The sequence below is a fragment of the Thalassophryne amazonica genome, chromosome 2 (assembly GCF_902500255.1).
Source record: "Thalassophryne amazonica chromosome 2, fThaAma1.1, whole genome shotgun sequence".
NCBI lineage: Eukaryota > Metazoa > Chordata > Actinopteri > Batrachoidiformes > Batrachoididae > Thalassophryne > Thalassophryne amazonica.
The window spans coordinates 158016901-158043217 of NC_047104.1; the positions used below are offsets into that span (position 1 = coordinate 158016901).

A 26317-nucleotide genomic window follows, 5' to 3' on the forward strand; every position below is an offset into this window, starting at 1 on the left:
AATAGCAGCCGGAGAAGTTAATCACAGACAAGTCAGCTTCATTTCTTCACCAAACGCTTTCATTGTGCAGCGTCAGTGTTGAATGTAAGTGTATTCTTCAATAATGTGTGTTTTATTCCCACGTAGAGTCCGTGGTCCGTTTAGATATAATATAACATGCGTTTGTGAGTGCTGTTAGAACGGTGTGTTTGATTGACAGGTCCGTTGCGGCAGACCCTTTGATGTTCCCTTAAGCTTGTTAACACTGTTTAAGGCTGTGGAGATCACTTTTCATCCAGGGTTTATTGTTTACATCTTTATGTAGTTTGTAAGGATGCTGAAATGGTTGATTGGGGTTTATTGTTCAGCTGTTTCACTAGTTTAGATTATTGAGTTCTGATTACATGTTATGTTAACCTGGGGACTATAAATCAATCAATCAATCAATCAGTTTTATTTCTATAGCGCCAAATCACAACAAACAGTTGCCCCAAGGCGCTTTATATTGTAAGGCAAGGCCATACAATAATTACAGGGCAGTCTTCTGCTGGGACTGGTTGGGGCTGAGGGAGAGAACCAGGAAAAAGACATGCTGTGGAGGGGAGCAGAGATCGATCACTAATGATTAAATGCAGAGTGGTGCATACAGAGCAAAAAGAGAAAGAAAGTGCATCATGGGAACCCCCCAGCAGTCTAAGTCTATAGCAGCATAACTAAGGGATGGTTCAGGGTCACCTGATCCAGCCCTAACTATAAGCTTTAGCAAAAAGGAAAGTTTTAAGCCTAATCTTAAAAGTAGAGAGGGTGTCTGTCTCCCTGATCTGAATTGGGAGCTGGTTCCACAGGAGAGGAGCCTGAAAGCTGAAGGCTCTGCCTCCCATTCTACTCTTACAAACCCTAGGAACTACAAGTAAGCCTGCAGTCTGAGAGCGAAGCGCTCTATTGGGGTGATATGGTACTATGAGGTCCCTAAGATAAGATGGACCTGATTATTCAAAACCTTATAAGTAAGAAGAAGAATTTTAAATTCTATTCTAGAATTAACAGGAAGCCAATGAAGAGAGGCCAATATGGGTGAGATATGCTCTCTCCTTCTAGTCCCCGTCAGTACTCTAGCTGCAGCATTTTGAATTAACTGAAGGCTTTTTAGGGAACTTTTAGGACAACCTGATAATAATGAATTACAATAGTCCAGCCTACAGGAAATAAATGCATGAATTAGTTTTTCAGCATCACTCTGAGACAAGACCTTTCTAATTTTAGAGATATTGCGCAAATGCAAAAAAGCAGTCCTACATATTTGTTTAATATGCGCTTTGAATGACATATCCTGATCAAAAATGACTCCAAGATTTCTCACAGTATTACTGGAGGTCAGGGTAATGCCATCCAGAGTAAGGATCTGGTTAGACACCATGTTTCTAAGATTTGTGGGGCCAAGTACAATAACTTCAGTTTTATCTGAGTTTAAAAGCAGGAAATTAGAGGTCATCCATGTCTTTATGTCTGTAAGACAATCTTTTTCAGAGGAGCTACAGCATCCAAAGTTGTCCTCAATGAGGATATAAAACTATTGACGAGATAATCTATCTCACTCACAGAGTTTAGGTAGCTACTCTGCACTGTGTTGGTATATGGCATTGGAGAACATAAAGAAGGAATCATATCCTTAAACCTAGTTACAGCACTTTCCGAAAGACTTCTACTGTAATGAAACTTATTCCAGAGTAAATGTAAATGTAAATGTTATTAAGAAATGATCAGACAGAAGGGGGTTTTCAGGGAATACTGTTAAGTCTTCTATTTCCATACCATAAGTCAGAACAAGATCTAAGATATGATTAAAGTGGTGGGTGAACTCATTTACATTTTGAGCAAAGCCAATAGAGTCTAATAATAGATTAAATGCAGTGTTGAGGCTGTCATTCTCAGCATCTGTGTGGATGTTAAAATCGCCCACTATAATTATCTGAGCTAAGCACTAAGTCAGACAAAAGGTCTGAAAATTCACAGAGAAACTCACAGTAACGACCAGGTGGATGATAGATAACAACAAATAAAACTGTTTTTTGGGACTTCCAATTTGGATGGACAAGACTAAGAGTCAAGCTTTCAAATGAATTAAAGCTCTGTCTGGGTTTTTGATTAATTAATAAGCTGGAATGGAAGATTGCTGCTAATCCTCCCCCTCGGCCCGTGCTACGAGCATTCTGACAGTTAGTGTGACTCGGGGGAGTTGACTCATTTAAACTAACATATTCATCCTGCTGTAACCAGGTTTCTGTAAGGCAGAATAAATCAATATGTTGATCAATTATTATATCATTTACTAACAGGGACTTAGAAGAGAGAGACCTAATGTTTAATAGACCACATTTAACTGTTATAAATGCAACAGCATTGCATATTATATGGCTGAAGTTATAGAATCTGTTATACTCATTATTGATATTTTCTGTTTGTATTCTTAGAACCACACACACAGACCCCCACGTGCACTCTCCTCCCCAGTTACCCTTTTATGCCTGTAACTCACCTGTGCCTGCGACTGTTCAGTAAACTGCTTAAACTGAACCACTATGTCCTGTTATTGTGTCCTGACCATCACGAGCCAAATCTGTACAGTCCTTTAAGTCCTAGTCTCCATAACACTTTCGATTATGTATTGATATTTTGTTCAGCTGGAAACAGTATTTTTATTGTGTTATACGAAAGTTTATTTTTTGGCTTCTGTGTCAGTAAAATGTAACTTAGTACTTGAACCATGTCATATCTTGTCTTTGTGGTGTATTCAATTGAATATAGGTTGAAGAGGATTTGCAAATCATTGTATTCTGTTTTTATTTATATTTTCAATTTCAGTTTCAATTTATTTCCTTTATATAGCGCCAAATCACAACAGAGTTGCCTCAAAGCGCTTCACACGGGTAAGGTCTAACCTTACCAACCCCCAGAGCAGCAGTGGTAAAGAAAAACTCCCTCTGAGGAAGAAACGTCAAGCAGACCAGACTCAAAGGGGTGACCCTCTGCTTGGGCCATGATACAGACATAAATTACAGAAATAATTCACAGAACAATTCACGGACGAATATACAAGAATTGCTGTTGGTGCACAGGACAGGAGGATCGCCAACACAAATACAACTCCCATCTCTGGATGGAGCTGCACCTTAAACAGAGAAAAAACAGAATCAGGCATCAGAAAGACAAAAAATACTGTATAATTTGCCAGCATTAATCAACAAGAAAAACAGAAGAAATACTAAGGTGGTCGCCGGCCGCTAGCCCTAAGCTTCACTATAAGACCCAGAATTTAGGTAAAATTGAGGCCACGACACACTCCAATTACTAATAACATGAATTAAAAGAGTAAAAAGCGTAAAACAAAACTGTACCAGTATGCTAGCCAAATGAAAGGGAAAATAAGTGCGTCTTAAGTCTGGACTTGAAAGTCTCCACAGAATCTGATTGTTTTATTGACGCAGGGAGATCATTCCACAGAACAGGGGTACAATAAAGCTCTCTGACCTGCAGACTTCTTATTCACCCTAGGGACACAAAGTAGTCCTGCACCCTGAGAATGTAAAGCCTGGGCCGGTACGTAAGGTTTGTATGTAAGGTTTAATTAGGTCAGCTTGGTAGGGAGGCACCAGTCCATGAATAATTTTATAGGTTAGTAGCAGAACCTTTATATTTTACACAGCATTCCAACTTGATTGGATTTGGGGTTGTAAAAAGTACAGTTGATACAATTGATTCGGCATGTCCTCTTTGATTAGGTCCTCGTATTCCTCTTACTCTGATTGTATTGGTGCCAAGAGGCATACAGTGGGGCCAGTGTGTTGTAGCTCACTGTGTCGCATGGATTGTTCTGACTAGTAACTTTCTCAAGACTCCAAGCAACAGAAGCAGAGCCGGCGGTTGACATGCGTCGAAGCACGGAGTTTCCGGAAGCGCGAACGGGCCTAGACAGTGGGGCATTTCAGCGGCGGCAGCGGAGCTGGTGGCCTTCGACAACGGGCTGACGTGCGTCGATGCGTAGAGTTTCCGGCTGCAGTCGCAGAGCGAATGGACTTAGACGGCAGGTTGATGAGCGCTGACGGCAGGGTCTCCAGCGGCTGCGGCGGAGTGGACGGGCACTGCTCGTTTGTTGTTTTTGTACACTCACCAGCTCTGTATCCAGTCTTGTTTTTGCTTTGCCATCTATCCAGATCCTGCTTCATATTTTTGACTGTGCCGTTTTGCTTCATCTCTGATGTCTGCTCTTTCCTTCAAACCCTGCTTAACCGTGACTGCATTTTTACCTGACCCTGTTTGTGCTACACTCACTGATCACCTGTGTACTGTACCTGAGCCCGAATTAAAGACCATGATTTCTTTTACACCCAAACCTAGTCCGGGAGTCTGCATTGCGGGTCCTACCGCTTCAGGTGCCCGGCATCCGCCCTTGATGACAGTCCCTGTAAACACTGAACACTCACTGAGAGCAGCCCAGTCAACTGAATCAGAGGCTTTGGGAAAGTTAACACAGGCTGAGAAGAAGCACTGCTGACATTCACACTTTTGTTCATTACTCACAGAGGGAGGATGTGGTCAACGGCTGACCTCTTAGGTGTGAAGCCAGAATATTCATGTTGCTGAGGGTCGAGTATCTAATAATGCTTGCAAGCACCTTTCTCAGCACAGAGAGCAGTGTCACAGCAATGGCACCTTCCTTTCCAGAGTAGGATGATAAGGACTTTCTTCCACTCCAGATGCATTATATCCCAGATTAAGACAAAGATTGGTTGTAATTCCAGGAAACTGCATCTCCACCTGCCTGTTAGAAGTGACTTTTCAAAAGCTAATAAATTAGATATGATCAAACGTCAGAAGGGTGTACAGTAGTGTTCATAATAATAATAGTGCTATGTGACTAAAAAGATTAATCCAGGTTTTGAGTATATTTCTTATTGTTACATGGGAAACAAGGTACCAGTAGATTCTCACAAATCCAACAAGACCAAGCATTCATGATATGCACACTCTTAAGGCTATGAAATTGGGCTATTAGTAAAAAAAAGTAGAAAAGGGGGTGTTCACAATAATAGTAGCATCTGCTGTTGATGCTACAAACTCAAAACTGTTATGTTCAAACTGCTTTTTTATCAATCCTGTGAATCACTAAACTAGTATTTAGTTGTATAACCACAGTTTTTCATGATTTCTTCACATCTGTGAGGCATTAATTTTGTTGGTTTGGAACCAAGATTTTGCTGGTTTACTAGTGTGGTTGGGGTCATTGTCTTGTTGAAACACCCATTTCAAGGGCATCTCCTCTTCAGCATAAGGCAACATGACCTCTTCAAGTATTTTGACATATCCAAACTGATCCATGATACCCGGTATGCGATATATAGGCCCAACACCATAGCAGGAGAAACATGCCTATATCATGATGCTTGCACCACCATGCTTCACTGTCTTCACTGTGAACTGTGGCTTGAATTCAGAGTTTGGGGGTCGTCTCACAAACTGTCTGCGGCCCTTGGACCCAAAAAGAACAATTTTACTCTCATCAGTCCACAAAATATTCCTCCATTTCTCTTTAGGCCAGTTGATGTGTTCTTTGGCAAATTGTAACCTCTTCTGCACATGTCTTTTATTTAACAGAGGGACTTCGTGGGGGATTCTTGCAAATAAATTAGCTTCACACAGGCGTCTTCTAACTGTCACAGCACTTACAGGTAACTCCAGACTGTCTTTGATCATCCTGGAGCTGATCAATGGGTGAGCCTTTGCCATTCTGGTTATTCTTCTATCCATTTTGATGGTTTTCAGTTTTCTTCCACGCGTCTCTGTTTTTTTTTGTTGTCCATTTTAAAGCATTGGAGATCATTGTAGATGAACAGCCTATAATTTTTTGCACCTGCGTATAAGTTTTCCCCTCTCCAATCAACTTTTTAATCAAACTATGCTGTTCTTCTGAACAATGTCTTGAACGTCCCATTTTCCTCAGGCTTTCAAAGAGAAAAGCATGTTCAACAGGTGCTGGCTTCATCCTTAAATAGGGGACACCTGATTCACACCTGTTTGTTCCACAAAACTGACGAACTCACTGACTGAATGCCACACTATTATTATTGTGAACACCCCCTTTTCTACTTTTTTTTACTAATAGCCCAGTTTCATAGCCTTAAGAGTGTGCATATCATGAATGCTTGGTCTTGTTGGATTTGTGAGAATCTACTGAATCTACTGGTACCTTGTTTCCCATGTAACAATAAGACATATACTCAAAACCTGGATTAATCTTTTTAGTCACATAGCACTACTACTATTTTGAACACTACTATATATATATATATATATATATATATATATATACACATGCACAGTGGCTTGCAGCCGTTTGGTATTTCATGCATTTGAATTTGTTTTTGGTATTTCAAATACAAAGTAAATCAGGCTTCTCAATATAAAAATTTCTAAAATTATCTTCCCTAGACTCAAACTGAAAGTAAATCTCTACAACATGATATAAATTAATTAAAAATATAAATCCAAGATGATGGGTTGCATAAATAATGGAACACTTTGGTATAATACCTGTAAATAATCAGATTTTGTTGCCAGTTTTCTTCAGACAAGTCAGGGGATGGATACATGAACATTTCCAAGTCACTAGATATGTCTTTAACTTTATTGACGTCAGTTATGAAGAAATACAAACAGTATGACACTCTATGGTAAATCTGTGTGGAGTAGACAGTTGTGAAAAACTGAAGGAGAAGAGTGAGGAAAGCCACCAAGTCACCCAGACAACCCAGAAGAAGTTACAGGCTTCCGTGGCTGTGATTGGAGAAATTGTGGACAGTGCATGTTTTGCATTTTGTATCTCCAGTTTTAGAACTTCATGATGAAGTGGGACAGAGGAGGGTTTTATTAAAAAGAAGACATGAAAGTTCATTTCTAAACAGCCAGAAGGTACATCTGAGGTGCAAACGTAGATTTGGTGTTTTGGTGAAAGAATGAAGAATGAAAGAATGAAGCTGTGTAACAGCTAACAAATGATTCCTATGGTTTGGGTTGTGCACACTGCAGTAGCTTGGCGAGTACAAGGTGACTGGAGGTAGGGTTGATGCCAGAATAACAACCTTGTACTGTTGTACACCTTAAGATGTGTTTGCAGGAAATATAGCACAAAATAACACCTGAAATGCTTCATCGCTTGGTATCTTAAGTGCTGAAATGTCTCATGTCCCAACTTTTTTTTGGAATGCCTTGCAGGCTTAAATGTAGGAATGTAAGTACAACTGAAATGAAGTTGACCACACAAAACATGAAATATCTTATCATTCTGTCTGCAATGAAGTAGACGTCCAACTAAGTGTAAGAATCACGGTTTTTAATTTGCATTTTCTATATAATCACAACTTGTTTTTTTGTGATTTGGGGCTGCAGTTGATTTGCTTGCTGCAATCTAGTAGCACTTGAAAGTTTGCTGGTATTAATGGGATGGGATGAGACCCAATAACATATCACACGCACAGAACACTGCTGAGGTTTATATGCTGCCCAGTTTAAAAGCACTTATAATCATCAGCAGATGTCAGTATTGTACTGTTTCAGAGAGAGAGAGAGAGAGAGAGAGAGAGAGAGAGAGGAGCTAAGTTTTGCACTGAGGGACCACAGAGTGTTTGTCACTGTGAGAAAAGTGAAGGTGAGTTATTTCTTACTTTTCTTTCTCTGATGTTTTCATCTTATAGCACGTGAACTTTCAGATTTCTGTCAGATGCTGTCAGAGATGTAACTACCTGTGTGTGTGTGGAGCGTGTTGATGGCTCGAGTCTTACATACCTTTGGGGTTTAACGCCGACTGTACCTGACAGGAGTGTTGAGCAGGACATTTGTGATTTGAGGCTCTGGCAGATTATAAGCTGTGTGAGTGCTCTGGTCCTCCGTGAAAGACAAAGTTATGCAAGAGAAAAACATTTCAAAATACCAACCATTCCAGAAGCCGTTCCCTCCCATCAGTTTTTATTGGAGGGGTCAGAGGAAGTCTGGGCCTCACTGAGGCCCAAACTCAGAGCTGGCAGAGATATTCACCACCACACAATGTGCCCTTGTGTTGGCTTAATCCCCCCATGTGAAGCTACTGCGTGTTAAAAAAGACTAACACCAGATTTCAATATGAGTAGAAGTTGTGTCAAACGGAAAGTGACAGAAAAAGTCTTTGAAGAGCATTTGATGTTCAATCTCAGACTGTGGTCACATGGCCACAGTAAAGGTACTGTGTGTGTGTGTGTGTGTGTGTATGGCAGTGCAGCAGGTTGACTGAGGGTCTAGTCATGCTCCCCCTCCACAAATTTGCTTCCACATAATGCATGCAAAGATGTCAGTCTAATCAACAGACATTTCCCTCCAGACAAACTATGAATGGAGTTTTACATAAATAATAATTGAACAAATGATCAAAAATGATATGATACTGATAAAATATGTTGTTTACTCAGTGTACGTGGTTTGGAGTACTACCCCTGGTCCTGTTAAGATTAAGAATCTCTTTTTCAAGGGAGTCCTGGCCAAGACAGGCAGCAGCAAATACAAAGCACAGTTACACAATTACACAGACAGAAATAAAAGACAAATAATGACATGAAAAAACATTACAAGAATATTATAAAAAAAACTAGTGCATGTTATGAAGTTGGCCTCAAGGAGTCTCAGTTTAGATTTAAAAACACTCAGTGAAATTAAGGCTGTTAGTTTCTGCTCCTCTTGCAATGTATTCCAAGCAAAGGGTGCCGAGTGGACAAAAGACATCTTACCAAGTTCAGTACGTTCACAAGGAACAGAAAGGAAAAAGTAATCTGTGAGCGGGAAAGACTAAAGACCAGCACTTCTCTTCACAATTAAGGTACGAATGTTGGAAGCCAACAGTCTGAGGGACTGGTGCTTCTGGTGGCATGAGCAGGCCATCTCACCCATCCTTGTCCTCTGGCTCCCCCTTGTGGCTGTTCCTAGTTGTTTGGGGTCCCTGTGCATTTTCATGTCTGGTGTTTATTTAAGGGTGATTATTTAACTACGGGCACTATTGGCCTTGTAAATGTAATTTCCACCACACCATTGCCTTACAATATAAAGCGTCTTGGGGCAACTGTTTGTTGTGATTTGGCGCTATATACATGTGCTCTGATGTCACTGTTTATCTCTATAGAAACTACCCAAACAGTCTTTCATACAAACTGTTTAAAGGGACATTACAGTGTTGTGGTGGAACATACGAACGTCTGAAGAGAGACCCCACGAGTGGCTATAGGAAGAAAATCATTAGCTACCTCCAAAACCTAGAGAAAGAGGGACTCATCGACAGGCAGACATACTACAGACTGTACCCGGGGGACACCACTCCATGCATCTATGGACTGCCCAAAATCCACAAACAGGACGTGCCACTCAGGCCTATTGTATGTAGCACAGATTCCATCACATACAATTTGGCCAAGCACCTCAAGTGGATTTTGGCTCCTCTAGTGGATAACTCAAACCACCATGTGGAGAACACACAAGATTTTGTGAACAAGATCAAGGACCTGCAGCTGGAGGCAGATGAAACTATGGTACCAGTTTTACATCCTCATTGAAGACAACTTTGGATGCTGTAGCTCCTCTTAAAAAGAGAGCTTTAAATCAGAAGTGCCTGACTCCGTGGTATAACTCACAAACTCGTAGCTTAAAGCAGATAACCCGTAAGTTGGAGAGGAAATGGCGTCTCACTAATTTAGAAGATCTTCACTTAGCCTGGAAAAAGAGTCTGTTGCTCTATAAAAAAGCCCTCCGTAAAGCTAGGACATCTTTCTACTCATCACTAATTGAAGAAAATAAGAACAACCCCAGGTTTCTTTTCAGCACTGTAGCCAGGCTGACAAAGAGTCAGAGCTCTATTGAGCTGAGTATTCCATTAACTTTAACTAGTAATGACTTCATGACTTTCTTTGCTAACAAAAATTTTAACTATTAGAGAAAAAATTACTCATAACCATCCCAAAGACGTATCGTTCTCTTTGGCTGCTTTCAGTGATGCCGGTATTTGGTTAGACTCTTTCTCTCCGATGTTTCTGTCTGAGTTATTTTCATTAGTTACTTCATCCAAACCATCAACATGTTTATTAGACCCCATTCCTACCAGGCTGCTCAAGGAAGCCCTACCATTATTTAATGCTTCGATCTTAAATATGATCATCTATCTTTGTTAGTTGGCTATGTACCACAGGCTTTTAAGGTGGCAGTAATTAAACCATTACTTAAAAAGCCATCACTTGACCCAGCTATCTTAGCTAATTATAGGCCAATCTCCAACCTTCCTTTTCTCTCAAAAATTCTTGAAAGGGTAGTTGTAAAACAGCTAACTGATCATCTGCAGAGGAATGGTCTATTTGAAGTGTTTCAGTCAGGTTTTAGAATTCATCATAGTACAGAAACAGCATTAGTGAAGGTTACAAATGATCTTCTTATGGCCTCGGACAGTGGACTCATCTCTGTGCTTGTTCTGTTAGACCTCAGTGCTGCTTTTGATACTGTTGACCATAAAATTTTATTACAGAGATTAGAGCATGCCGTAGGTATAAAGGCACTGCGCTGCGGTGGTTTGAATCATATTTGTCTAATAGATTACAATTTGTTCATGTAATGGGGAATCTTCTTCACAGACTAAAGTTAATTATGGAGTTCCACAAGGTTCTGTGCTAGGACCAATTTTATTCACTTTATACATGCTTCCCTTAGGCAGTATTATTAGACGGTATTGCTTAAATTTTCATTGTTACGCAGATGATACCCAGCTTTATCTATCCATGAAGCCAGAGGACACACACCAATTAGCTAAACTGCAGGATTGTCTTACAGACATAATTCATGGATGACCTGTAATTTCCTGCTTTTAAACTCAGATAAAACTGAAGTTATTGTACTTGGCCCCACAAATCTTAGAAACATGGTGTCATGGGGGGGACTAGAAGGAGAGAGCATATCTCACCCATATTGGCCTCTCTTCATTGGCTTCCTGTTAATTCTAGAATAGAATTTAAAATTCTTCTTCTTACTTATAAGGTTTTGAATAATCAGGTCCCATCTTATCTTAGGACCTCGTAGTACCATATCACCCCAATAGAGTGCTTCGCTCTCAGACTGCAGGCTTACTTGTAGTTCCTAGGGTTTGTAAGAGTAGAATGGGAGGCAGAGCCTTCAGCTTTCAGGCTCCTCTCCTGTGGAACCAGCTCCCAATTCAGATCAGGGAGACAGACACCCTCTCTACTTTAAGATTAGGCTTAAAACTTTCCTTTTTGCTAAAGCTTATAGTTAGGGCTGGATCAGGTGACCCTGAACCATCCCTTAGTTATGCTGCTATAGACGTAGACTGCTGAGGGGTTCCCATGATGCACTGTTTCTTTCTCTTTTTTGCTCTGTATGCACCACTCTGCATTTAATCATTAGTGATCGATCTCTGCTCCCCTCCACAGCATGTCTTTTTCCTGGTTCTCTCCCTCAGCCCCAACCAGTCCCAGCAGAAGACTGCCCCTCCCTGAGCCTGGTTCTGCTGGAGGTTTCTTCCTGTTAAAAGGGAGTTTTTCCTTCCCACTGTAGCCAAGTGCTTGCTCACAGGGGGTCGTTTTGACCGTTGGGGTTTTACATAATTATTGTATGGCCTTGCCTTACAATATAAGGCGCCTTGGGGCAACTGTTTGTTGTGATTTGGCGCTATATAAAAAAAAATTGATTGATTGATTGATTGATTCACCTGCATCCCCACCGCTGAGGCCATCTCGGCTGTGAGGCAGAGACTGCTGGAGGATGTGTCTCTACCTGAAAGGACCAAACTCACACCAGACCACATCTGCCAACTCTTGGAGCTCTGTCTTAACACCATGTATTTCCTGTTTAGGGGGAATTACTACAGGCAGATCCATGGTTGTGCAATGGGGTCTCCGGTATCCCCCATTGTGGCCAATCTGTACATGGAGCGAGACAGCCTTGACGTCGTTGACAGGCATCTCTCCCAGTCACTGGTTCAGATATGTCGATGACACATGGGTTAAAAATCAAGCAACAGGAGGTTGAGGACTTTACAGAACACATCAATTCGGTGGATTCCAATATCAAGTTCACACGTGAGGATGCCAGAAACAACCATTTAGCCTTCTTGGACTGTGATGTTACGATTGGAGAGAACAGGCAGCTCCAGACAGAGGTTTACAGAAAACCAACTCACACTGACCAATATCTGCTCTTTAGCTCAAACCACCCCCTTGAACACAAGCTCGGGGTGATCAGGACTCTTCAACACAGAGCCCTACAGGTGCCCACAACTGCAGAGGGAAGGGCTAAAGAGCAACAATTTGTACGGAAAGCCCTCACAGTATGTGGGTACCCACAATGGTCCCTGGACAAACTGCAGAAGTCCCAGAAAACAAAGAGACCAGATAGACAGGAGACGGAGCCAAGAAGAAGAGTGTCTCTCCCTTATTTAGCAGGAGTAGGGGAAAAACTACAGAGGATCTTCAGACAGCACAAAATCCCAGTTTACTTTAAACTGGTTAACACCTTGAGACAGAAATTAGTTCACCCTAAGGACAGGATCCCTAGTTACAAACAGAGCAATGTAGTGTATTATATCAGATGTCAGGAAAACTGTAATGAACACTACATAGGTGAGACTAAGCAACCTTTAAACAAGAGGCTATACCAGCACCGCAGAGAGGGCGCCAGTGGACCTCAGTCTGCGGTTCATCTCCACCTTAAAGACACTAACCACATGTTTGAAGACAAGGAAGTTAAAATATTAGCCAGCGAGAAGAAATGGTTTGAGAGAGGTGTCAAGGAAGCATTCTTTGTAAAACAGTTGAACCCCAGCGTTAACCGGGTGCGGGTCTCAGACACGCTTTGTCCCCTGTTTACAATGTGGTACTCTGGTCAAAGCAGTTTCAGTCTTTTGTTCATGGTAATGAGTCATTCACGTCATCAGGAGAGTCGTCAAGGGAGCCATCAGGGGAGGCTTCCATCCCATCATTATGAGAGTGCTAACTAGAGCACAATAGGTGCTAATTAGAGCTACTGTTTAGTCAATAGCCTATAGCAGTCTGCCTCTTGGTAGGAGGGGTCTGGTTAGGTTAAAAACTCCAGCTTTTGTTGGCTTCTGGTTTATTCTTCTCTACAAGAGTCAAGACAGAAGTCAGACTACCAGAGCAAGAATTTTAGCTGAGGAAGCTTCTGTGATTTGAAGCGAAACGTCCTCGCGTCAAGCAACCCAGTCCAGTCGAAGATTCAAGCTTCTCTACTATGGAAACCACCTGGACAACTGAAAGCCTACACAAAAACGTTGTGGTGGAAATTACGGCAATAGTGTGGGACAACTACATTTTGTTTAAAAAATCACAACAGTTGTATGACATTGAATACCCCAATTATGTTTTGATTATTTTACTGATATTTTATTCAGAGATATTTTAAAACATTAGAAAAAACATTTCTTTACCATTCATTTTTATCATTGAAGATCAAAAGTCTGGGTGTGGGACAAGCAGAAAACGGCAATATTTGCATATAATGATGCTGAAAAAAGGTGAAAAAGTCATCATAGACTTCTAGAACAAATTTCTTAACACACTTTCATTGTAAAGATAACTATAAAAGTGTGAAATTTCCCCTTTTTTCTTTTTTTCATACAATATGATCAAAGGACATAATAAGTGCCCGTAGTCTAAGAATTGTGCAGTTTAGTTTCTGAGATATTGTCTTCTGGTTTTATTCTGAGTTTCATTCTTGTGTTTATTTTATCGTGGTTTTGGTTCTCTATTTATTGTAGTTAGTTCTTCCTGTTTTATTTTGGTGGTCAAGGTTTCCTTGTGTGTTTTGTTAACTTTCTTCCTGTGTCTCTCCCCAGGTGTTGTCAGTTAGTGTTTACCCTCACCTGTGTCTCATGTGTGATTGCTCTCAGTGTGTATTTCTACCCCTGTGTTCCTCCTGTGTGTCTCCAGAGTGTTGTGTGCTTCCGCCCTCTTTCTCACCATTGTTTCTAGAAATTTCATGTGTATGATTTCTGGTTGCTGAACCTTGTTTCCTAGTGCTTTTTTAGATTTTGCCTGCCATTTTGGACACTTGTGATTTTCTTGTTTTTGGACCTTTCTCGGCCTCCGTGACCTCTCACCTGCTAATCCCCTCACAGACACTGTCACCAGTTCAGGACTGCTCTCCTCAGGTACTGACCTTTGCCTGAGTGAGTCATTAAAAACTGTTTATAAATGTGCTGCTGTTATGTCTGCATTGGGTCCTGAACCCACTCCCCACACATGACACAGTCAACTGCAAACCAACAAACAGTGGTGAAATCAGAAAAGCAATCAAAGAGTTGAGGCAAAAATGATTGTTATGTAAAGGAAGTTTGGATTTCACATTTTTAACAGGAAGCTGTGTTTACAACAAAATAATTAATTTTGTGTCTAGAACTCAGAAACAGTGCAAAATTAAACATTTTACAAGGCGAAAATATGCAAAAAGTAACCAATTTTAAAGTGCAGAACCAAACAATATGAATAACAACAAAGTGCAAAACTATATATAAATATATCAGTTATCTGTATTATTAAAATGTGCAATAAATCACTCATTTGATCACTCATTTTGTGCAAAATTATACAATATGAATAAAACAATAAAGCATCAAACTATATACAAATATATAACCAAGAATCAAAATTAGATCTAAACTACATCAGTCCATTGTCAGTGTGGTACTATTTGTAACAGTTTCTGTCTGGCTGAAGACAGAGGCCAATTTTACAAAGTTTGCACATCCAGCAGGTTGTGCAAACCTTTGTGGATCGCTGGCAAGGTGGGTTTCCACTGCTTGTTGGCACCGGGCAGTGGCTTGTGGCTGATGGAGCCATCACATCCACACAAACATGCACACACACACCTTCACAAATGACACTAACACTCTGCCTTTTCCTCAGAAATTACTACATTTATGTTTGCTGTCTGTCTCTGTACTTTTGTCACTTTTGCGCTCTTTTTCATACTTTTCCCCTGTTTCAAAAGTCACCGAACGCACTTTACCGTAATATATGCAACATATAGCATACTGTTGGAAAGCACAGGTTCTTGGCTTGCTGTCAGTGTTGAAATTTTTCAGATTGAGGGCTTACATGAGAATTTACGGTAATGAGAATCAGCGGCGCACTAGTGTGAAACTTCCGTGTTTTTCCTCTGCGTTATGACGTCACAGACTTACGTTTACTGTAATACACCATATATCATTGGTCATACCTTGGTGTTAGCTTAACAATGCACTTTGAATAATTCAGATTGGACAAACTATGGCGGAGTTACAGTAAAAAAAAATATGCATATGGAAAATATGGCGTGGGCGCCATCGCCGTAGATAAAGGGTTAATATATGAATAAAAATAAATTAAAAAAAATACAATTTGACTCTTTTATGACAACGAACGCTGAGCCATTAATTATACAGAAAACAAATCAACACAAACGTGCTGATGCAAACAGCTTAATGCTAACATTGAAAATGCCATAGACATGCTAACGCGTTAGCATCGGTCCCGTTTTTAAGTTATAAAATCCATCTGTCAATTGTTTCAGAAGACCATAACAGGTCGGTTTAACATAAAAATATTAAATATTACTCACAGACATACGCTCTTCAGGGTTTTAGCGGGGAAAAATTAGGATAAAGCAAAATAAACAAACCCACGAATCTTCGATCTACGAATCACTGCTTCGATTGGTTCAAGGTTCAGAGCAACGCTGCGCTGCAGAAAAGTTGATTACAGACCTGCTGCAGGTCTGTTATCAAAGTAGAGAAATGATCATTTTCCTGACAAACACCCCGGACATGCCTCATGACAAATCGGCCTGACTTTGCTGCAGTCAGTAGTAGGGCTGGGCGATCTGGGTAAAAAAAAGAATCACGATTTTTTTCCTCATATCATTCGATCTCGATTTTCGATTCAGTCTTTAAACCTTCTTATTCAAAATATATAAATATTTGTTATAATTCACTTATATTAAAACAGACAACATAGATGTTTTAAAAGATGATTTCTGGTTTTTGTTATCAAGAAAATTTAACTATGCCATTTCAAGTACAATAATGAAAATATGAAACTTTTTGTTGTAGTGACCTGCACATACAATGTTATTAAAAACAGCAAACAAAGATTAAAATAAAAAATAGTAATGTATAAAAATGTGCAAACTGGCAGTGGCCACATCTGTAAACTTGAAATTAAACAACTGTGTAAGAGTAAAGATGTAAACACACACTGAAACTATTATAATTATGCATATAAATATAAAATGAAAAAGTGCACAGCAAACAGTAGAAACAATGTAAACTTAAACTCTTCATTCACAGGTTTCTTTACCAAAAAATGTGATATAAATATAACTATACAATGAAAGTGCACTGCAAACAGTAAAACACAATGCAAACTTAACTCTTCATTCACAGGTTTCTTTACCAAAAAATGTGATATAAATATAACTATACAATGAAAGTGCACTGCAAACAGTAAAACACAATGCAAACTTAACTCTTCATTCACAGGTTTCTTTACCAAAAAATGTTTATAACTATAAAATGAAAAAGTGCACAGCAAACAGTAAACAAAATGTAAACTTTAATCTTCATTCACAGGTTTCTTTACCAAAAAATGTTTATAACTATAAAATGAAAAAGTGCACAGCAAACAGTAAACAAAATGTAAACTTTAATCTTCATTCACAGGTTTCTTTACAAAAAATGTGTATAAATATAACTATAAAATGAAAACGTGCACAGCAAACAGTAAAACACAATGTAAAACACATCCTTCACAGGTTTTTGGCCAGAAAGACGAGTCTGTCAACAGCATCTGGTTTTAAGGCTGCTCTGTGGCATGTGACAATATTGCCACTTGTGCTGAAGGCACGCTCTGATGGTGAGCTTGTTGCAGGTATACAAAGGTAGCGCTTGGCTAGGCGACTGACTCTGGGGTAAGTCAGGCTGTGCAGTTTCCACCATTTCAGAGGATCTGCTTCGCTGTCAACATCTGGAGCCGTGAGGTAGCTTTTCAACTCAGTCTCAGCTGCCTGCTCTTCAGTCAGTCCTGAAGCTGGAGTTTGAGGAGCTGATTTTTTAAAAAAGCTCCCCAGAGATTTTTTGGGCATTTTTGCTGGTGTTGAAGCTGCTGAGGTATCTCTTGTGCTGCTGGGGGAGGGGGGTGGGTCAGTGACCACTTGTCCAAGAGCAGTAGCCTTATGCCGTGGTCACAACCCGCCGTACTTGCACGTGCATGCAGTCTACTTGCAAAAACGTGGGCTAAATTTGGAGATCCGTACGTCGTAAGTACTGCCTCAGTACGAATTTAATCAATCAATCAATTTTTTTATATAGCGCCAAATCACAACAAACAGTTGCCCCAAGGCGCTTTATATTGTAAGGCAAGGCCATACAATAATTATGTAAAACCCCAACGGTCAAAACGACCCCCTGTGAGCAAGCACTTGGCTACAGTGGGAAGGAAAAACTCCCTTTTAACAGGAAGAAACCTCCAGCAGAACCAGGTTCAGGGAGGGGCAGTCTTCTGCTGGGACTGGTTGGGGCTGAGGGAGAGAACCAGGAAAAAGACATGCTGTGGAGGGGAGCAGAGATCGATCACTAATGATTAAATGCAGAGTGGTGCATACAGAGCAAAAAGAGAAAGAAACAGTGCATCATGGGAACCCCCCAGCAGTCTAAGTCTATAGCAGCATAACTAAGGGATGGTTCAGGGTCACCTGATCCAGCCCTAACTATAAGCTTTAGCAAAAAGGAAAGTTTTAAGTCTAATCTTAAAAGTAGAGAGGGTGTCTGTCTCCCTGATCTGAATTGGGAGCTGGTTCCACACGAGAGGAGCCTGAAAGCTGAAGGCTCTGCCTCCCATTCTACTCTTACAAACCCTAGGAACTACAAGTAAGCCTGCAGTCTGAGAGCGAAGCGCTCTATTGGGGTGATATGGTACTATGAGGTCCCTAAGATAAGATGGGACCTGATTATTCAAACCTTATAAGTAAGAAGAAGAATTTTAAATTCTATTCTAGAATTAACAGGAAGCCAATGAAGAGAGGCCAATATGGGTGAGATATGCTCTCTCCTTCTAGTCCCCGTCAGTACTCTAGCTGCAGCATTTTGAATTAACTGAAGGCTTTTTAGGGAACTTTTAGGACAACCTGATAATAATGAATTACAATAGTCCAGCCTAGAGGAAATAAATGCATGAATTAGTTTTTCAGCATCACTCTGAGACAAGACCTTTCTGATTTTAAAGATATTGCGTAAATGCAAAAAAGCAGTCCTACATATTTGTTTAATATGCGCTTTGAATGACATATCCTGATCAAAAATGACTCCCAGATTTCTCACAGTATTACTAGAGGTCAGGGTAATGCCATCCAGAGTAAGGATCTGGTTAGACACCATGTTTCTAAGATTTGTGGGGCCAAGTACAATAACTTCAGTTTTATCTGAGTTTAAAAGCAGGAAATTAGAGGTCATCCATGTCTTTATGTCTGTAAGACAATCCTGCAGTTTAGCTAATTGGTGTGTGTCCTCTGGCTTCATGGATAGATAAAGCTGGGTATCATCTGCGTAACAATGAAAATTTAAGCAATACCGTCTAATAATACTGCCTAAGGGAAGCATGTATAAAGTGAATAAAATTGGTCCTAGCACAGAACCTTGTGGAACTCCATAATTAACTTTAGTCTGTGAAGAAGATTCCCCATTTACATGAACAAATTGTAATCTATTAGACAAATATGATTCAAACCACCGCAGCGCAGTGCCTTTAATACCTATGGCATATGAATTTAGGAGCACGCAGACACACGCAGACACGCTGTAGAGGTTTTAGTGCATGCAGAACTTTCGCTGCGGTCAGGCTGCGAATTCACCAGCAGTGCAGATGACGCACGTTGTGAGTACTGCTTCAGTACGGATTCAAAGCAGCACATTTTCATTCAATTACTATTGAATTAACCAAATCCGTACGTAGGCAGTATGGATTACGGCACTCACCACATACTATGGAGGCCGACAAACTTGCATGCACAACGCAGCTTCTCACTTGAACTTGGACTTTATTTCCAAACGTCAGCAACACACACTCCACAGCTTCAGTCTGTTAACTAGCTGTAACCTTTCGAGGCAAGCAAACACTCGTACAACTGACCGCTACAGGCTGGACATGCTCATGCATCGCCGACGCCGAAAAACACCTGCCGCTCTGGTCCCGCTCATAAAAAAAAAAAGCGAACACACACACACACACACTGCTTTATTGTCAACTCTCTTTATCGTTACACTCCTAGAGACGTGCGTTGAACGTACTCCCTCCCTCCACTTGCTACTGCCTTCGTACGTTTTCACAAAAACGTAGTGGCCATGGCATCCGCAGAAAACGTACGGTGAAAAAAAATGCACGGTGGGTTGTGACCGGGGCTTTAACTGCCTCCACTTTGACATCCTGGATGTATTCGTTCTGAACCGTGGGTCCACAAGTGATGCCAAGTTCAGAAGATCATCAGTGGAGTCGTCACTGTATTTTTCATTTAAGTATTTTGTGATTGTACTCTTGATGTGTCTTCTTAAATCCAAGTCATCATCCTGAATCTTCAGCACCTCCTCATTGAAAAGATGAAGCACTGGTTTAATGTAGGACACAGAAACATAATGCTCACCAGAAAGTGCATCTGTGAACTCCACAAGTGGACTTAGGGCTTTGTGGACAGCTTCAAGGACCTCAATGTCCTGCCACGAAAGGGTTAAGTGCCCTGTTTTTCTGTCTGCAGACAGTACTTTTGTTATGGCCTTTTCCTGCTCCAAAACTCTAGCCACCATTCCCATTCGTGATCCCCACCTTGTTGGGGATTCAGTCACGAGCATGTGCCTGGGAAGATTCAATTCCTGTTGAGCAAGAGCAAGTTCCTTTTTTCATTTCCAGGAGAAGAAGGCCCCTACTACCTTCTTGCAAATGCCTGTGGCTATTTACACCCTTTGGTCCTTCATACTTCCCTCTGTAGAAAAAAAAATAAAAATATGCATAATTTATTCATTCAGAACCTTTACCTACTGAAGCTATAAATGGACGATTGGTTATAATTTTTTATTATAGCAATAAAATTAAGAAATAATATTCTGTGTTTGTGTGCTTTGGTACCCTTTTCCAAGAGTACCTGAATTTCAATTATATTACACCTGATAAAGTATTTATACACATTATTTGTAAGTTTTACCATTTAAAATGAGAAAAAACACAAAAACGAACTTGATTTTTTTTTCAGTTTTTTAGTGAAAAATGATTATGTAAAGGAAGTTTGGATTTCACATTTTTAACAGGAAGCTGTATGTGTGTACAATCAAAATAATTAATTTTGTGTCTAGAACCCAGAAACAGTGCAGAAACAGTGCAAAATTAAACATTTTACAAGGCGAAAATATGCAAAAAGTAACCAATTTTAAAGTGCAGAACCAAACAATATGAATAACAACAAAGTGCAAAACTATATACAAATATATAACCAAGAATCAAAATTACATCTAAACTACATCAGTCCATTGTCGGTGTGGTACTGTTTGTAACAGTTTCTGTCTGGCTGAAGACAGAGGCCAATTTTACAAACACCCTGCCTTTTCCTCAAAAATGACTACATTTATGTTTGCTGTCTGTCTTTGTACTTTTCCCTCGTTTAAAAAGTCACCGAACGCACTTTACCGTAATATATGCAACATACAGCATACTGTTGGAAAGCACGGGTTCTTGGCTTGCTGTCAGTGTTGAAATTTTTTAGATTGAGGGCTTACATGAGAACTTACGGTAATGAGAATCAGCGGCGCACTAGTGTGAAACTTCCGTGTTTTTCCTCTGTGTGATGATGTCACAGGCTTATCCATCTATCCATCCATTTTCTTCCGCTTTATCCGGAGTCGGGTCGCGGGGGCAGCAGCTCAAGCAAAGCCGCCCAGACCTGCCAATCCACGCACACCTCCTCCGGGGAAACCCCAAGGCATTCCCAAGCCAGCCAAGAGATGTAGTCCCTCCAGCGTGTCCTGGGTCTTCCCCGGGGCCTCCTCCCAGTGGGACGTGCCCCCGGAACACCTCTCCAGCGAGGCGTCCAGGGGGCATCCGGAAAAGATGCCCGAGCCACCTCAACTGACTCCTTTTGACATGGAGGAGCAACAGCTCGACTCCGAGCCTGTGACTCAAGTCGAGTCACAGGCTTATGTTTACTGTAATAAACCTTATATCATTGGAAAGCCCTTGGTGTTAGTTTAACAATGCACTTTGAATCATTCGGATTGGACAAACTATGGCGGAGTTACGGTAAAAAAAAATACGCATATGGAAAATATGGCGTGGGCGCCATCACCATAGATAAAGGGTTAGTATTTATTTATTTATTTGTTACATATCAATCAAATCTGTATATATTTAAGCCTAAAACAAGCCTAAAACGAATTACTACAATACAAATGTTACTAATAATAAGAATAGTAGAGAAGCTTGAATCTTCGACTGGACTGGGTTGCTTGACGCGAGGACGTTTCGCTTCAAATCGCAGAAGCTTCCTCAGCTAAAATTCTTGCTCTGGTGGTCTGACTTCTGTCTTGACTCTTGTAGAGAAGAATAATCAAGAAGCCACAAAAGCTGGAGTTTTAAACCTACCCAGACCCCTCCTACCGAGAGGCAGACTGCTATAGGCTGGTGACTAAACAATAGCTCTAATTAGCACCTATTGTGCTCTAGTTAACACCCTCCTAATGACAGGGCAGCTGTCCCTCTCCTGATGGCTCCCTTGACGACTCTGCTGATGACGTGAATGACTCATTACCATGAACAAAAGACTGAAACTGCTTTGACCTGAGTACCCCATTGTAAACGGAGGATAAAGCGTGTCTGACCCCCTCCCTGGTTAAGACTGGGTTTCAAACGTTTCACAAAGAATGCCTCCTTGACCCCTCTCTCAAACCATTTCTTCTCTCTGGCTAATATTTTAACTTCCTTGTCCTCAAACGTGTGGTTAGTGTCTTTAAGGTGGAGATGAACTGCAGACTGAGGTCCACTGGCGCCCTCTCTGTGGTGCTGGTATAGCCTTTTGTGTAAAGGTTGCTTATTCTCACCTATGTAGTGTTCGTTGCAGTTTTCCTGACATCTGATAGAATACACTACATTGCTCTGTTTGTAACTAGGGATCCTGTCCTTAGGGTGAACTAATTTCTGTCTCAAGGTGTTAACCGGTTTAAAGTAAACTGGGATTTTGTGCTGTCTGAAGATCCTCTGTAGTTTTTTCCCTACTCCTGCTAAATAAGGGAGAGACACTCCTCTTCTTCTTGTCTCTGTCTCCTGTCTATCTGGTCTCTTTGTTCTCTGGGACTTCTGCACTTTGTCCAGGGACCATCGTGGGTACCCACATACTGTGAGGGCTTTCTGGACAAGTTGTTGTTCTTTAGCCCTTCCCTCTGCAGTTGTGGACACCTGTAGGGCTCTGTGTTGAAGTGTCCTGATCACCCCGAGCTTGTGTTCAAGGGGGTGGTTTGAGCCAAAGACCAGATATTGGTCAATGTGAGTTGGTTTTCTGTAAACCCCTGTCTGGAGCTGCCTGTTCTCTCCAATCGTAACATCACAGTCCAAGAAGGCTAAATGGTTGTTTCTGGCATCCTCACGTGTGAACTTGATATTGGTGTCCACCGAGTTGATGTGTTCTGTAAAGTCCTCAACTTCCTGTTGCTTGATTTTAACCCATGCAGGTGAACAACGAAGTCACATCAGATGACACCATTATTTCATCTGCCTCCAGCTGCAGGTCCTTGATCTTGTTCACAAAATCTTGTGTGTTCTCCACATGGTGTTCTGAGTTACCCACTAGAGGAGCCAAAATCCACTTGAGGTGCTTGGCCACATTGTACGTGATGGAATCTGTGCTACATACAATAGGCCTGAGTGGCAGGTCCTGTTTGTGGATTTTGGGCAGTCCATAGATGCACAGAGTGGCGTCCCCAGGGTACAGTCTGTAGTATGTCTGCCTGTCGATGAGTCCCTCATTCTACAGGTTTTGGAGGTAGCTAATGATTTTCTTCTTATAGCCGCTCATGGGGTCTCTCTTCAGATGTTCGTATGTATTGGAGTCACTGAGCAAGTTGTTGATCTTGGCCTCATAGTCAGATGTGTTCAGGACCACCGTGCATCTGCCTTTATCCGCTGGCAGGATAAGGATGCGTTGGTCCTTTTTAATAAGATCCTTAATAATAAGAATGATAATTTCTTATTATGGCAAACTTAGTAATAAAAAAAATAATATACCACTCTCCACTTTCACTTACCAACTGCAAGGTGTAAGCGGTGTCCAGAGCACTGCATCCTGTTCCAGCCTTTACTCCTCGTGGCTTTAACCATGTTGGCAGCATTGTCTGTCGTGATGCAGACCATGCGCTCCTCCTGCAGCCCCCAGGAAGCGAGTGCGTCCTCTAGGCCCTGTGCTATGATGTCTCCGGTGTGATCCTCCTGAAAGTAGAGTGTTTGAAGGCATTTACTCTGTAGACTCCAGTTTTCGTCGATATAGTGGATAGTTAAACTGAAATAGGGCTGCGATGTCCGACTGGACCAAATGTCAGTAGTTGCTGCAAAGTAACAAACATTTTGTAGTTGTTTTTCCACTTCTGCGCGACATGTGTCATATAATTGCGGCAAAGCTGTTTGGGAAAAGTACTTCCTCCCAGGGAGCGTGTATCTACTGTCTAATACCCGCATTAACTTCTTAAATCCGACCCTTTCGACTGTAGATATTGGCATCATGTCCTTGGCAATGCAGTATACAATAGTGTTCGTTATTGTTTTTGCCCTCTTTGAATGTTTATCGTATGGCGTGACGGCTGTGAACGCTGCCATGATCGATGTCTGCTGAGGCTTTGGTTGAGCGCTACGAGCGCTACTTGTGCTAGCAATGGCATCACTGCTACTTGCAGCAGGCTCAGTTTGTTTTTCCGAACACCCGTGTTGCACCGGGTGATACGTCGCAAGTGATTGAATAAATTTGTAGTGTTCACCTTCTTTGTGGATACTACACAACGACAGACTTTAAATCAAAATCAAATCAAATCAATTTCATTTATATAGCGCCAAATCACAACAAACAGTTGCCCCAATGCGCTTCATATTGCAAGGCAAAGCCATACAATAATTACAGAAAAACCCCAACTGTCAAAACGACCCCCTGTGAGCAAGCACTTGGCAACAGTGGGAAGGAAAAAACTCCCTTTTAACAGGAAGAAACCTCCAGCAGAACCAGGCTGAGGGAGGGGCAGTCTTCTGCTGGGACTGGTTGGAGCTGAGGGAGAGAACCAGGAAAAAGACATGCTGTGGAGGGGAGCAGAGATCAATCACTAATGATTAAATGCAGAGTGGTGCATACAGAGCAAAAAGAGAAAGAAACACTCAGTGCATCATGGGAACCCCCCCAGCAGTCTAAGTCTATAGCAGCATAACTAAGGGATGGTTCAGGGTCACCTGATCCAGCCCTAACTATAAGCTTTAGCAAAAAGGAAAGTTTTAAGCCTAATCTTAAAAGTAGAGAGGGTGTCTGTCTCCCTGATCCGAATTGGGAGCTGGTTCCACAGGAGAGAAGCCTGAAAGCTGAAGGCTCTGCCTCCCATTCTACTCTTACAAACCCTAGGAACTACAAGTAAGCCTGCAGTCTGAGAGCGAAGCGCTCTATTGGGGTGATATGGTACTATGAGGTCCCTAAGATAAGATGGGACCTGATTATTCAAAACCTTATAAGTAAGAAGAAGAATTTTAAATTCTATTCTAGAATTAACAGGAAGCCAATGAAGAGAGGCCAATATGGGTGAGATATGCTCTCTCCTTCTAGTCCCTGTTAGTACTCTAGCTGCAGCATTTTGAATTAACTGAAGGCTTTTCAGGGAACTTTTAGGACAACCTGATAATAATGAATTACAATAGTCCAGCCTAGAGGAAATAAATGCATGAATTAGTTTTTCAGCATCACTCTGAGACAAGACCTTTCTAATTTTAGAGATATTGCGCAAATGCAAAAAAGCAGTCCTACATATTTGTTTAATATGCGCATTGAATGACATATCCTGATCAAAAATGACTCCAAGATTTCTCACAGTATTACTAGAGGTCAGGGTAATGCCATCCAGAGTAAGGATCTGGTTAGACACCATGTTTCTAAGATTTGTGGGGCCAAGTACAATAACTTCAGTTTTATCTGAGTTTAAAAGCAGGAAATTAGAGGTCATCCATGTCTTTATGTCTGTAAGACAATCCTGCAGTTTAGCTAATTGGTGTGTGTCCTCTGGCTTCATGGATAGATAAAGCTGAGTATCATCTGCGTAACAATGAAAATTTAAGCAATGCTGTCTAATAATACTGCCTAAGGGAAGCATGTATAAAGTGAATAAAATTGGTCCTAGCACAGAACCTTGTGGAACTCCATAATTAACCTTAGTCTGTGAAGAAGATTCCCCATTTACATGAACAAATTGTAATCTACTAGATAAATATGATTCAAACCACCTCAGCGCAGTGCCTTTAATACCTATGGCATGCTCTAATCTCTGTAATAAAATTTTATGGTCAGCAGTATCAAAAGCAGCACTGAGGTCTAACAGAACAAGCACAGAGATGAGTCCACTGTCTGAGGCCATAAGAAGATCATTTGTAACCTTCACTAATGCTGTTTCTGTACTATGATGAATTCTAAACCCTGACTGAAACTCTTCAAATAGACCATTCCTCTGCAGATGATCAGTTAGCTGTTTTACAACTACCCTTTCAAGAATTTTTGAGAGAAAAGGAAGGTTGGAGATTGGCCTATAATTAGCTAAGATAGCTGGGTCAAGTGATGGCTTTTTAAGTAATGGTTTAATTACTGCCACCTTAAAAGCCTGTGGTACATAGCCAACTAATAAAGATAGATTGATCATATTTAAGATCGAAGCATTAATTAATGGTAGGGCTTCCTTGAGCAGCCTGGTAGGAATGGGGTCTAATAGACATGTTGATGGTTTGGAGGAAGTAACTAATGAAAATAACTCAGAACAATCGGAGAGAAAGAGTCTAACCAAATACCGGCATCACTGAAAGCAGCCAAAGAGAACGATATGTCTTTGGGATGGTTATGAGTAATTTTTTTCTCTAATAGTTAAAATTTTATTAGCAAAGAAAGTCATGAAGTCATTACTAGTTAAAGTTAAAGGAATACTCGGCTCAATAGAGCTCTGACTCTTTGTCAGCCTGGC

The 26317-nt window shown here is 41.0% G+C and overlaps 1 protein-coding gene across 1 annotated transcript in view; it reads left to right on the forward strand.

Moving 5' to 3' along the window:
- Window positions 1–7593: 7593 nt before the first annotated feature.
- tspan4a (tetraspanin 4a) overlaps window positions 7594–26317 on the forward strand; it is a 1052607-nt gene continuing 1033883 nt past the window's right edge. Inside the window, exon 1 of the mRNA XM_034160143.1 lies at window positions 7594–7681. The gene's annotated coding sequence lies outside the window, so the exon portion shown is untranslated. The remainder of the gene's footprint in view (window positions 7682–26317) is intronic.